The 15,269-nt window shown below is 37.7% G+C and overlaps 1 protein-coding gene across 2 annotated transcripts in view; it reads right to left on the reverse strand.

Annotated features, from left to right (window-relative positions):
• PCCB (propionyl-CoA carboxylase subunit beta) overlaps nucleotides 1-15,269 on the reverse strand; it is a 102,836-nt gene that overhangs the window by 17,525 nt on the left and 70,042 nt on the right. The gene's annotated exons all lie outside the window — the stretch shown is intronic.

Consider the following 15,269-nt stretch of genomic DNA (forward strand, 5'->3'; position numbering starts at 1 on the left):
CCTCTAAGTACCTCAGTATGTATCCTAAGAACAAGGACATTCTCATGTAACTGCAGTGAGACTGTCAAAATCAGGAAACTAATACTACTATTATAAACCCTTGTTCAAATTTTGCCAGTTACTCCAATAACTCTTTATAGCAACAAAAATCTGGTCCTAGAATCTAATGGAAGAGCACCAGTCCCTTCTTTTAGCCTCCTTTAATATCCGCCCCCTCAGTCCTTTTCTTTATGATCAAGACATCTTTGAAGATCATAGATTGGTCATTTGGTTATTTGTCTTCAATTTGGGTTTAATATTTCTTCATGTTTAATTTCAGGGTGAGCATTTTTGGCAGAGTATCACAGAAGTGACCCTCTCAGTAAATCACATCAAAAGGCACATAATGGGACACCTGGGTGGCTCAGTTTTGTGTCCCATTCCTGATCAGAGCTTAGGTCTTGATCTTAGGATCATGGGTTCAAGCCTGGTATTGAGTTCCATGCTGGGTGTGGAGCCTACTTTAAAGGAGGGGAGGAGCATAATGTCAATTTGGCCATTAATGGTGGGAACATATGCAGGTCTCTGTCCTGCAAATTTCTTACTTCTCCACTTTTATTAAGTACACTGTGGGGAAATTCTTAGAAATGTAAAAATCCTACTTTTCATCACACTTTCATCCACTAGCTTTAGCACTCATGACTCTTCCCTGACACAATTATTGCCATGGTAGCTGTCGAATGGCGATTTCCCTAACCCCATTTATTAGTTGGCATTCTATTATCAAAAAGGTCTCTTTCCCATTTATTTACATCATCCACAAGTATGAACTTAGGAAATCTTGTTTTATTATGTGGACTGTAATCTTTATCATTATTTTATGTTTAAATCACTCCATAGTTGCCAGAGAGAGTATATTCAAGAGGGTTCCTGAGCAACTCTGATGTCTCTCCATCACTCACTGAGCACTGTCACATTCTGGAATTGCCTTACTTTCAGGTTCATCTTGTACTTTTTCTTGGCCCAAGTCCAGAATCAGCCATCTCTCCAAAGGGTTCAGATCCCTTTGGGATTGGGAGTTGGGGGATAAGACTGCTTCTAAAAAGCTGTCCTAGAGGACAGAGCTAGGAAATCCACAGATACACACACACACACACACACACACACACACTTATTTCTAAAAGTAGTGTGAATGTGCTTGCTTCGGCAGCACATATACTAAAAGCAGTGTGAAAACACTGAGTTCATACTAATACCTCCAATTCTCGTCCAATTCAACCACAGGACTCACTCTAATTTACCCCTTACCATATTCAGAACTCCTTTTTCCTACAGTAAACCCTGGACTCCCATTATCCTCAAAATGGACTTATTTAATCCTCAAATACAGAGAAACTGTTTTCAGAAATGCTACCCCAAATGACTGAAAAAAAAAAATTCAGTATTGCTTTACAACTATTTGTCACTGGACTAAAATACTGTGTTCAAAAGTTACTCATTTGAAACACAGGTTCAATTTGTTTTTATTGCACCTGAAAGGTTTTCCCTCAGTCTTGATTTTTTTAAATTTGTAAACATTAACATAATTTAACATCACTCCCCATCCCTTCCACCCTAATTCTACCCACCCTATCATTAATCTCATTTTCTGATTTATCTCTTATGCGTATATTACAGAAATAAGTAGATACATGTATACCTTTTTAGTTCCCACTTCTGTTTAAGAAGGAAAGTAACCTACTACAGATACTCTTTAGCACCTTGGGTTTCTTCACTTAAAAATATATCCCAAGAATCACTTCCTATCAGCACAGAGATTACGCCTGCTCTTTTTCCTGCCTAGGACTCTACTGTGTGCATGTACCAAAGTTTACTCAACTAATCTCCCATGTGTTGCTTCCATTATTTTAAATTCAAGCTGCCTACATTATTTTGCAATTGCAAATAACACAACAGTAGTAACCTTGTATGTCTATAATATTGGATGATGAGAAGTGTATCTTCAGTGTAAATATCTTCTAGGGGTGGTATCCCATTCCTGACACCAATAGCTGGGTTGCCTCACTGTCCTCAAATGTCTTCTCAGGACTGTCAGCACCTTTTAGGAAGGCCCCCATGCTACATTCTTTCCCTCAGTGGCTGGCGTGGTCTCCTTGTCCACAGCTGAATCTGAAGAGTTAGTGAGTTCTTCCCCGAACCTGACCAAGTCTCCTGTCAAGGGCAGGGTGGGTGTGGGAGCACCTCTGACTCTCACTCACCACTCCCTCTCCCTTTGCACTCAATGTTTTCTTTGTCTGTTTTCTGGGTTCACATGTAAATAATACCCACTTAGTCTTAGAAATTACCATATACCTTTCCCAGCAATTTATGAGAGTCGGCTCTGCCAGACTTACCAATAGAAAATGTTTTCAAGTTGTTTATTTTTTGCCAAACTGACAGATGAGAAATGATGACTCAGTGTAATTTTAATTTGCATTTCCAACATAATGAGTCAAGTTGAAAATCTTTCCATATGTTTAAGGTCCTTTTTATATATATTTTTGTGAGCTATCCATGGTTTCCTATTTATCAATTTCCATCTTTACTTCTTCATATTTAAGACTTTTTTTTTTTTTTACATATTAAGGCATATTAAGACATACTAATTTTCTTTTTTTTTTTTTGAAGATTTATTTGAGAGAGAGACAGAGAGAGAAAGATAGCATGAGCAGGGGGAACAGGCAGGGGATGGGGATGGGGAGAGGGAGATTAACTGACTGAACCACCCAGGCACCCTGGGATATTTGTCTTTTATTTGGGACCTACGTTGCAAATATTCCCTCCCACTTTGTGGCTTGTCTTTTGACTTTCTTTATAGATTTTTGCTATGCAGAAAGGGATTTGTATTGTATTGTATTAATCACGTTTAAGGCAAGTATTTGTTTCTACCTATGGCTCCTTGGATTTCCCATAGTTTCTGCTTTATAAAGTCCATGGTTTTATCATTTGGGACATAGATTTTTTTTATATCACCATTATGAATCATAGCTTTTAGCATGTAAAAACAACTTTCCTTGTCATATTTAAAGCTTGAATTTTACCTCATCCAATATTAAGATCACAAATGCTGCTATGTTGTTTCTGTTCTCTGGTATACCTCTTGCCCATCCCTTATTTTTACCTTTTTAAAATCATTTTAAGTGTCTCCTATATACCACATATAGCTGGTCTTGGTTTATGAGAGAAATTAAAACTCTTTTTCTTTTAATAAAGGAAATAAGTAAGTTTAATAAGCTAAGCCATTCATATTTATTCACATAAAAGATTTGATTTTTACTCTATATTTATTTTCTATGAACCATGTTATATTTGCTGTTTGTGTATTTATACTGTTATTTATAAAGTTTATATATATATATTTTTTAAGATTTTATTTATTTATTTGACAGAGAGAGAGATCACAAGCAGGCAGGGAGGCAGGCAGAGAGAGGAGGAAGCAGGCTCTCCACAGAGCAGAGAGCCCGATGCGGGGCTCGATCCCATGACGCTGGGATCATGACCTGACCCGAAGGCAGAGACTTTAACCCACTGAGCCAACCAGGCGCCCCCAAAGTTTCTATTTTTTATCTAGTGGGTACTTTTGTAATTATACCTATTTTATAAGCCTTCATCTGTTGATTATTTACTGTTTTATTAACTGGGTTGCCTATTTGTAACAGTATCTGTTGATTCTCAATAATCAGTGAACATAGTCTGCTATACCTTCTTCTTCCTTCTCCTCCCATTTTTTCAGCTGCATTTTTTCTGCAACTAAAACATACCATTTATATATTGTTTCCCACCCTCATTTCCAGCCTTGCTTTAGTCTTAGACTTATAATTAAATAAGACCATTAATCCTCTCATCAAAATTTCTCCTTGGAAATCTCTTGCTTAGATACGCTCATCTGCTAGAAGATTCCTCAAGGAAAGCCTAGGGACACAGTATTCCCTCAGTTCTTGCATATTTAAAACTGGTTTTCTTTAGCCTTAATATATGAACATCAGCTTGGCAAGATATAAAATCCTTAGTCTCATAATCTCTCCTCAAGTCTCCTGAAAGTACCTTTCCATAGGTGTTGCTTTTGAGAAGTCTGATGCTACTCAGTCTCTCCTCTTTGTAATGTAGAGGAAATTTCTGCCTCCAAGTCCTGAAGATTTTTTATTTTAAAAATCTAATACTCAAGTTTTACTCAAGTTTTACCCAAGGTTAATTTTCCAAGGTGCTCAGTGGGCTTTTTCATTAGGTAGCTCTAGGTCTTATTTTCTATAGGTTTTCTTAGAACACAGTTTTAAACATTAATTCAGGTCTTGGTTTTCTTTCTTAGTCACTCCAATTACATCTATATTCACTCTTTGCTTATCATCTACTTAAATCACTTTTTTACCTTTTTATCTTCAATTTCTTGGTTTTTCCCACTTTCCTTCAGTGTTCCTTATTAAAGTTCATTCAATTGAATTCTCCCTAAAACACTTTCTGTCTTCATGTCTGATAAATAATTCTGGTCCCCCCCACCCATTTTAATTCAATCAGCTCTAACTTTACATCTATTTCATGTCCGTTTTGTCATGAATTTCTAAGTTTCTGGTTTTCATAACCTCAAATACTTCCTTGAAGCTACTGAACTCAGACTGCAGTATGATCATCTACTTCATGATTAACTTTATAGCAAAGGATGTTTTCTCAATTGAAGTTTTTTCTCTTTCTATTTTAATAAGCTTTATATAAATTATTTGTATCTGTGCATTTTGTTCACAGAGTTGACAGTGGGATGGCAAACATGATTCCCAGTTCAAGAGCCTCCCGTCTGTCAGTACGGCAAAGTGCCATTTAGCTAACGCACATCTTGATTTTAGGGAGGGGTAAGGAAAAGGCTAATAGCTCCCTCAATATTTGTGGTTTTTATCTTGTAGACACATAAATCTACCTCGCTTCATTTTTCCTTCACTTCACAATTTCCAAAACACCTCTCCCTTCCTTCTAACAGGTTTTCCCCAGAAGCAATGCCCTTCCATAACTGCCTCCTTGATTCCTGGGCCCATGTTTAAGTCCCTCCCCTGAAGTTACTGCTGACCTAACAGGACTCTTTTCCAGTATTTTTCACTCTTACAGTGAACTTCCTCTTCCTGAGAGTAATTTTACCTAAATTCCCTTCTCTTTCTTCTGTGCAGTTTCTCAACACTCCAGCTCTCCACAGAGACGTGTAGTAGGAAGTCAAGAAATAGACCAACTAGAAATTGGGAGTCTTTCTTATTGTTAATTGAAGTTTGTAGTTTCGTGCCTCTGGGCTACATTAAAGCCATAAAAATGATAGTTCTGATTGTTGTTCTTATTGATCTATACAGTTCTTGAAGGATATGTACAGTTCTGGACTTAGGAGACCACCACTAAGCTTGGCTATCTAGAAAGCTCTCTTTTTTAACTTTTTAAATATTGATACTCACTGACCTAATTCCATTGCTGGGTTCCAAGCCAATGGATACACTCACAAAAATATACTCGGATACACACAGATGTTCAGTATAGCACTGCTTATAAGAGCAAAACCTAGTGGATCTAAATGTCCATCAGCCGGAAAATGTTCCACCCATAAAATGGAATACTATACAGTCATTACAAGAAATAAGGTAAATCTGTATGACCAGATACAGAAAGAAACTGAAAAATAGCAAAGTGTGAAAATGTATAATACAATGTTTTTTGAGTTAGAAGTAAATATATGGATACAATATTTGGCATGTAATAATTTTTTTGGAAAAATAGACACAAAACTTCATAGCGCTTACCTCTGGGAAATAAGACAGATATGAAGGAAGGAAAAAGAAAAAGATGTGCATTTCATTTTACCTGTTTCTGTAATTAAAGTTTCCCTATGTACATGTTATTTGCTTGATTTTTAAAGCATTAAGAGTGTAACAGAGACTGCTAAGTAGCGATCAAAAATTCAACTTCCATATCTACCACCGTAACAGAAAGGATGGGCAAATGGCTACATTTTCCCAGCGTCCCTTGCAACTAGATGTGGCTATTTGTGTTCTCTACAATGGACTTAATTATAATATCACACATAAAAAAATAAAAAAATATATATTAAACTACTAGTTCAAAAATTTGAGGGAAGAAAGATAAACTGAAAGAAAGCAGAATATAAAAGCAGATAACAGAGCTTTTAAAAAGAAACAGGAAAATTAAATTGAAAAAGTTATTCTCTGAAATAGATTAACAGAACAGATCAACTACTAGGTAACCTATCAGGAAAACATAAAACAGGTTCTGGTTCAAAAACGGCAATACAGGGAGACCCTAAGCACAACTCCCCCATGAATGCACAAATCTACACCCATTTCTATAGCAATTCCTCTTAAAGAACTGAGGGCTAACTGAACACCTTCTGCCCAACAAAAGATAGATTACAGAAGGCAAGAGAGACAGATACTTGGCAATGAAGAGAACCTCCATCCCCCAAATGATGTGAACTGCAGTGGGGAGGGATATGTAGAGGGACCCTGAGCAGATGTGAATGCTCTGGGGCACAGAAAAAAGACCACAGTCTAAAAGGGCAACTGGAATATAAAGAAACCAGTCCTAGAACCCTGCTAAACAGCAGAGGAGCTATGGACACTCTCTCCAGATCAAAAGAGCTGGCAAGTGCCACACTGAAGTTCCTTTCCACTCTGACAACACAGATCAGAGCAGGTCTGGGCACCATAGCTGGCCTACTGGCTAAGTGAGCCCTGGATGTCCTGGCACAGGAAAACAACAGTTTAAAAGGGAAACTAGAATATAAAAGATCTACCTCTAGAACTCTATCAAACAGTGGGAAGAACTGCTGGGACAGAGGGTGGGTAAACACCACAGTTTATACTCTGCCTCTACCTTGACAGCATGGACAAGAGTAAGATCCAGGAGTCCTGGTGGCAGCACAATCTGCCCCACAAAGACAGCCCCAGCACAGCATACACCAAGATATCCTAGGTCACCAATCACTACAGCCCCAGCCATCTCACCAAGGTAACAAAGGTACAAAGCACCACAGAGCACTCCCAAGCCCTCAACATCTTGGATTCAGATTACTTGCTAGGGCATCTCCAATGCTGAGTACTTCAGGAACCCCAGCCAACACCTCACCTCATCTGCAGGTGCCCCCCGCACCGAACACCCCAGGACATCCTGGCTCACACCTAGTTCAACTTCGGCTGTCCTGCCAGGGAACCCTCTGGGTAAAGAACCCCAGGACCACCCTGCCCCATACATACTTCAGCTCCAGCCATCCCACCACAGCAGCCCCAGCAGAGTGCCCTGGGACCCCCAACCAATCCAGCCACATCTCCAGAAAGTCAGCCAAAGTCAACAGGCACACATAGTCTATACATGGGATGACCATACATAAGACCATTCCCTAAAGTGCAGAAGTAGTTGTTACACAGAATTCCCAGAAACAAACACAAAAATCAAGCAAAATTAGGAGACAGAGGAATATCCCAAATAAAACAACACCACCAGGAGCACCTGGGTGGCTCAGTCTCCTCTCAGTCAATTAAGCATCTGCCTTGGGCTCAGGTCCTGGTCCCAGAGTCCAGGGATTGAGCCCCATGTCTGGCTCTCTGCTCAGTGAAAGCCTGCTTCTCCTCCCCCTGCCATTCCCCCTGCTTGTATTCTCTCTCTCTCTCTCTGAAATAAATAAAATCTTTAAAAAAAAAAAAAATCACCAAACCTCAGAAAAAGAGGTAATGCAGTCTCACCAGACTGGAGAGAAGAGGAGTTGAACTTAATGAGAACTTCAACAAAAAGAAAATTTTAAAAAGAACCAATCAGAGTTGAAGAATAAAAAAACTGAAATGAAAACATACTAGAGGGAATCAACAATAGACTAGAGGATGCAGAAGAATGGGTCAGTGAAGTGGAAGACATGGTACTGGAAAGCATTCAAGATGAACAGCAAAAAAGAAAGAATTTTTTAAAATGAGGACAGTAAAGGAATCTCTTGGACAACATCAAGCAAATATTCAGATTATAGGGATTCCAGAAGAAGAAAGGGAGGGGCAGAAAATTTATTTGAGGAAATAATAGCTGAAAACTTCCCTAATCTGGGGAAGGAAACAGACATCCAGATTCAGGAAGCACAGAAGTTCCAAACAAGATAATCCCAAGGAGGTCCATGCCACAATAAATAATAATTAAAATACAAAAGATTAAAAACAAAGAGAATTTTAAAAGCAGAAAGGGAGAAGCAACTAGTAACATAAAAGGCAACCTCATTAAGGCTATCAGCAGATTTTTCAGCACAAACTTTGCTGGTCAGAAGAGAGTGTCATGATATATTCAAAGTGCTGAAAGGAAAAACCTACAACTAAGAATACTGTACCAGTCCAGACTATCACTCAGAATTGAAGGAGGGATAAAGAATTTCCCAAACAAAAGCAGTCTGACAAGAAATGTTAAAGGGACTTCAAGTGGAAAAGAAAAGGCCAAACTAGGAGAAATTTACAAAAGTAAAAAATTTTATGAGCAAAAGCAAACACACAGTAAGACAGTACAGCAATCATTTATAATGAAGGTTGAAAGACAAAAGCAGTAGAGTAAATTATATCTAAAAAGTTCAGGGGGGCACCTGGGTGGCTCAGTGGGTTAAGCCGCTGCCTTCGGCTCAGGTCATGATCTCAGGGTCCTGGGATCGAGTCCCACATCGGGCTCCCTGGTCAGCAGGGAGCCTGCTTCCCTCTCTCTCTGTCTGCCTGCCTCTCTGCCTACTGTGATCTCTCTCTGTCAAATAAATAAATAAAATCTTAAAAAAAAAAAAAGTTCAGGAGACTCAAAAAATAAAAAGATATAAAATATCATATACATAAAACATGGTGGGTGACAGTAAAAATGAAGCTCTTTTAGAATGTCCTCATACTGTATACTTAGGAATGTTATATATGAACCTCATGGTAACCACAAACCAAAAAACCTATAATAAAAACACAAAAAAATAAAGGGAAAGAAAGCCAACCATGACATTAAAGAAAGTCATTGATCACAGTTAAAAAAAAAAAATCCAAGAGAAGAAAGGACACAGAGCTATAAAAACAACCAGAAAACAATGAACAAAATGGCAACAAGTACATACCAATAATTTCTTTAAATGTAATGGTTTAAATGCTTCAAGTGAAAAGGAATGGATTAAAAAAAAGAAAAACAAGTCCCATTTGTATTCCATCTACAAGAAAACTCATTTCATACCTAAAGACAAAGACACACTGAAAATGAAAGGATGGATGAAAATATTACATACGACCGGAAGAAAAAAAAAAAAACCAGGGTAGCAATACATATATCAGATAAAATAGACTTTAAAACAAAGACTGTAACAAGAGACAAAAAAGACCATTACATAATGATAAGGGAACCAATCCAACAAGAAAATATAACATTTTAAGTATCTATGCACCCAACACCAGAGCACCTAAATACATACAGCAAATATTAATGGACATAAAGAAATTGATAATTACAGTAATACTTTAACACTTCATTTATACCCCTGGATAGATCATCCAGACAGAAAAATCCATGAGCAAATAGTACCCATAAAGAAAGAACAGACTAACATGGAACATTCCACCCAAAAAATAGAATACATGTTCTTTTCAAGAGCACATGGAACACTCTCAAGAAGAATGGACAAGACTGAAATATCTTTTCCAACTACCACAATATGAAATTAGTAATCAATTACCAGAAAAAGGAAAGGTAAAAAAACCACAAACACACGGAGGCTACAACATGCTACTAAACAACCAATGGGTCAACAACAACAACAACAAAACCACAAACACTGAGAAAATTAAAAAATACATTAAGAAAACTGAAAATACAATGGTCCAAAATCTTTGGGACACAGAAAAAGCAGTTCTAAGAGGGAAATTTACAGAGATACAGTCCTATCTCAGAAACAAGAAAACTGTCAAATAAACATTATAAACTTATACAGGAGCTTAAAAAAAAAAAAAAAGAACAAAGTCCAAAGTTAATGGGCAGTGGCAGGAGGGGGTGGGCAGGGTTGATAAAGATCAGACAGAAATAAATGGAGACTAAAGAAAGAAAAGAAAAGAAAGATCAATGAGGGACTTCTGGGTGGCTCAGTCAGTTAAGCATCTGTCTTCGCCTCAGGTCGTGATCCCAGGTCCTGGGATCAAGTCCCACACTGGGCTCCTTGCTCAGCAGGGAGCCTGCTTCTCCCTCTGCCAGCTGCTTCCCCTGCACATCCTCTCTCTCTCTCTCTCTCTGACAAAATAAATAAATAAACAAAATCTTAAAAGAAAAAAAAGATGAAACCAGAGCTGGTTCTTTGAGTAAACAAAATAAACCTTAGCCATCAAGGAAAAAGAAAAAGAGGACACAAAGAAATAAAATGAGAAATAAGTAATAACCTACACCATAAACATACAAAGGATTATAAGAGACTACTTGGAAAAATTATGTGGACAAACTGGACAACCTAGAAAAACATGGGTAATTTCATAAAAACATATAATCTTTCAAAACTGAAGCAGGAGGAAATTAAAAATCTGAACAGACCAATTACTAATAAAACAACTGGTAATCAATGAACTCCCAATAAACAGAAGTCCAGCACCAAATGGATTGACAAGGGAATTCTACCATACATTTAATTAATACATATTCTCCACAAAGTACTCAAAAAAAGAGGAAAGCATCTAAATACCATCTGCACAGCCAGCATTACCCTCATATCAAAACCAAAGACTTCACTAAAAAGGAAAACCACAGGGGACTATCCCTGATCAACACAGATGTAAAAATCCTCATTCAACAATACATTAACAGGATCTTCATCACAAACAAGTGAGATTTGTTCTGGGGACACAAGAGTGGTTTGGTATGCACAAAATCAATCAATGTGCTACACCATATTAACAAAATGAAGGATAAAAATCATGTGACCATCTCAGCAGATATAGAAGAGGCATTTGGCAAAATTCAACATCTGTTCATGATATAAATGCTCAAGAAAATGAGTGTAGAGGGAACATACCTCAACATAATAGAAGCTACATATGAAAAACCCACAGCTAACATCACACTCAATCGTGAGAAACTGAGAGTTTTTCCAGTAAGATCAGAAACAAAGGTCTCTACACTCACATTTTATTCAATATAAAACTGAAAATACTAGCTGTAACTATCAGACAAGAACTAAAAGTCATCAAAATTGGTAAAGAAGAAGTAAAACGGTCATGATTTGCAGATAAAATGATACTACACAGAGAATATCCTAAAGACTCCATCAAAAACTATCAGAATAGATTTATTCAGTAAAGCTGCAGAATACAAAATTAACATACAAAAATCTTTTGTACTTCTATATACTAATAACAAAGTAGCAGAGAAATTAAGAAACTAATTTCATTTACAACTGCACCAAAAAGAAGAAAATGCCCAAGGATAAACTTGGCAGGAGGTGAAAGACGAGTAACCCTGAAAACTAAAACACTGACAAAAGAAATTAAAGATGACACAAACAAATGGAAAGATATTCCATGCTCATGGATTCAAAGAATAAATATTGGTAAAATGCCCATGTTACCCAAAGCAACCTAAAATTTCAATGCAATCTGTACCAAAATAACAACAGTAGTTTCACAATACTAGGATAAATTATCCTAAAATTCATTTGGAACCGCAAAAGACCCATAGCCAAAACAATCTGGAGAAAGAACAAAGCTGGGGATGGCACAAAGCCAGATTTCAAATTATACCACAAAGCTGTAATAATCTAGACAGTATGGTACTGGCAACAAATAACAAACAGATCAATGGAAGAGAACAGACAGCCCAAAAAATAAACTCTCACTTACAGGGTCATTTAATCTATGATAAATGGGGGAAAAAAGTTTCTTCAATAAACGGTATGGAAAACCAAACCACCATGTTGAAAAGAATCAAACTGGACCACTTTTTAAACCATAGACAAAAAGATACCTAAATAAATTGAACACCTAAATGTGTGACCTGGAGGCATCTGGGTGGCTCAGTGAGTTAAGTCATTGCCTTCAGCTCAGGTCATGATCTCAGGATCTTCGGATCAAGCCCCACATAGGCTCTTTGCTCAGCAGGACCATGCTTCTCCCTCTCTATCTGCCTGCCTCTCTGCCTACTTGTGATCTCTGTCTCTCAAATAAATTAAATAAATAAATAAACAAACAAACAAATGTGAGACCTGAAACTATATCGCTATTAGAAGAAAGCCAGTAATTTCTTTGACCTCAGGCTTAGCATCATTTGTCTAGATGTGTCTCCTCAGGCAAGGGAAAAAAAGCAAAAATAAACTATTGGGACTACCAGAATAAAAAAGCTTTTGCACAGCAAAGGAAATGATTAACAAAACTAAAAGGCAATGGGAGTAGATATTTGCAAATTATATATTCAACAAGGGGTTAATATCCAAAGTATGAAAAAATTTACACAACTTTGACACCAAGATACCAAACTATATACATATATATATATATATATATATACAGTTTATATATGAAGATAAACTGAAGGAGGAGGGAGCTTCCATAAGCTGGCTATTGGAAAGTGATATATTATCAGCAAAGTGCAAAATCACCTAAAAGTCTGCTTAGATGAGGGATGTCCCCACCTGAAAGGCACTTAGGTGGCGAAGGAGAGCAGAATCCTAGGTGGGACACTGTGGTCTCAGGAAAACCAGGGATGCCTGAGTGCAGCAGAGGTCCCAGACATTGAAGCAGCAAATCCAGGTGCATTCGGGGAAGTGAGGAGTGGGCTATCAGCTCCAAGCTGCCATAAACCGTGAACCATGGCTCAGTTGGGAGACTGCTCTCCAAGCAGGGGCCCAGCAAGATCAGAACCTCAGAAAGATGCTCCACTCCCTCCGCCAGGAGGAGCAGCAGGGGAGCACACCACAGGAGTCTGCTAAGTTTGGAAATTAGAAAGGTGTGGCATCCCTGAGATAAAAATGCTCAGTTACGGGCTGGGTAAACACGGAGGCAAGAGTGACTGACTGCTTTTCCCTGAGGGTGCACAGATGAGTGGAAGGGTGGGAGCTTTTGGTTCTGGGCTGGAGATCGGGAGGCTGCCATTTTCATTCTCATCCTCTAAAATACCTCAGAAAGCCTTCAGGGAACAAAAGCTGTATAGAGCAAGCTGGAGGCACTGACTTAACCCGGCCCCCTGGCAAGGGTACTGGAACTCCCCTGAGGCAAAGACACCTGAGAATCAGTACAACAGGTCCCTCCTCTGGAAGATCAGCAAGAAAATCTGGCTAACACCAAGTTTAATGATCACACAAAATTGCAAAACTCCAATGCTAGGGGGAAATAGTATATAGAATTCATGGTTTTCCCCCCATGATTCTTTAGTCTTTCCATTTTTTTTTTCTTTTTCCTTTCCAACCAATTCTTACTTTAACAACTTTTTAAGGTCTTTTTTAATTGCCATTTTCACAATTAGGTTCTAGTCTCTCATTGTATTTAATTTTATTCATATATATATATATAACTTAAATAATATATAGAGAGATAGATAGATAACTATCTATTTTGGGGTCTAGTTTTGAAACAAAAAAAAACAAAATACACCCAGGATCTAGTATATCTGTCTTGCTCAACTGTCTGATAATACTCTGCTTCTCTCTTTTTTCCTTTTTTTTTTTTAATTTTCTTTTCACTTTTGGTTCTCTTCTGGTTTGTTTAGTTTATATTTCTCTGGGGTCATTTTTCCTATTTTCATATATTGTTCTCTCAGTCACCTATTCTTCTCTGGAGAGAATGACAAGACAGAAAAACCTCCAAAAGGAAAATAAGAGGCAGTACTGACAGCTGAAGACCTAGTCAGTATGGACAGAAATAAAATGTGAGAATTAGAGTTCAAAATAACTATTATAAAGATACTACCTGGGCTTGAAAAAAGCATAGAAGACACCAAGAGAATCCCTTTCTGGAGAAATAAAAGAACTAAAATCTAATCAAGTTGAAATCAACAAGGCTATTAATGAGATGCAATAAAAAATGGAGGCTCTAACTGCTAGGATAAATGTGGCAGAAGAGAGTATTAATGACATAGAAGACAAAATGGTGGAGAATAATGAAGCTGAGAAAAAGAGACATAAACAACTATAGGACCAGGAAGGAAGAACTCAAGAGATAAGTGATACCATAAAGCAAATCAGTATTAGAATAACTGGGATCCCAGAAGAGGAAAGAGAAGGGGGTGGGTAGAGGTACACTGGGGCAAATTACACCTGAGAATTTCCTAGAACTGGGTAAGGACATAGGCACTCAAGTCCAGGAGGCACAGAGAACTCTCCTCGAAATCAATAAAAAAGGGTCAACACATCTACATATAATAGTGAAGCTTCAAAGACAAAGAGAAAATCCTGAAAGCAGCTCAGGGCAAGCAGTTCTTAACCTACAAGTGTAGAAATATTAGTCTTGCAGCAGACCTATCCACAGAGACCTTGCAGCCAGAAAGGATTGGCATGATATATTCAGGGTGCTAAATGAGAAAAATATGCAGGCAAGAATACTTTATCCAGCAAGGTTGTCATTCAGATAGGAGAGAGAAAGAGCTTCCAAGGCAAACAGAAACTAAAAGAATCTGTAATCACTAAACCAGCCCTACAAGAAACATTACAAGGGCAATCTAAGCAAAGTAAGAGCCCAAAGTAGCACAGACCAGAAAAGAACAGAGACAATCTATAGAAACAGTGACTTTACAGGCAATAAAATGGCACTAAATTCATATCCTTCACCAGTTATGCTGAAGAAAAATGGGTTAAGTCCCACAATCAAAAGACACAGGTTATCAGACAGGATAAAAAAGAAAGACTCATTGGTGTTGTAAGAGACTCATTTTAGACCCAAAGACACATCCACATTGAACATGAAGGGTGAAAGACCATTTATCATGCTAATGGACAACAAAAGAAAACTAGAGTACCATCCTTATGTCAGAAAAATTAGATTTTAAAGCAAAGACTGTAATAGATGAGGAAAGACACTATATCACACATAAAAGGTCTATACAACAAGAAGATCTAACAATTGTAAATATTCATGCCCCTAACATGGAAGCATCCACTTAAACCAATTAATGACAAAATTAAAGAAACACTGATAATAATACAGTAATAGTAGGGGAAGCTAACACCTCACTCACTGCAATGGACAGATCATCTAAGCAGAAGATCAACAAGGAAATAAGGGCTTTGAATGACACACTTGACCAGATGGACTTCACAG

This window comes from Mustela nivalis, assembly GCF_964662115.1.
Source record: "Mustela nivalis genome assembly, chromosome: 1".
In the NCBI taxonomy this organism is placed as follows: domain Eukaryota; kingdom Metazoa; phylum Chordata; class Mammalia; order Carnivora; family Mustelidae; genus Mustela; species Mustela nivalis.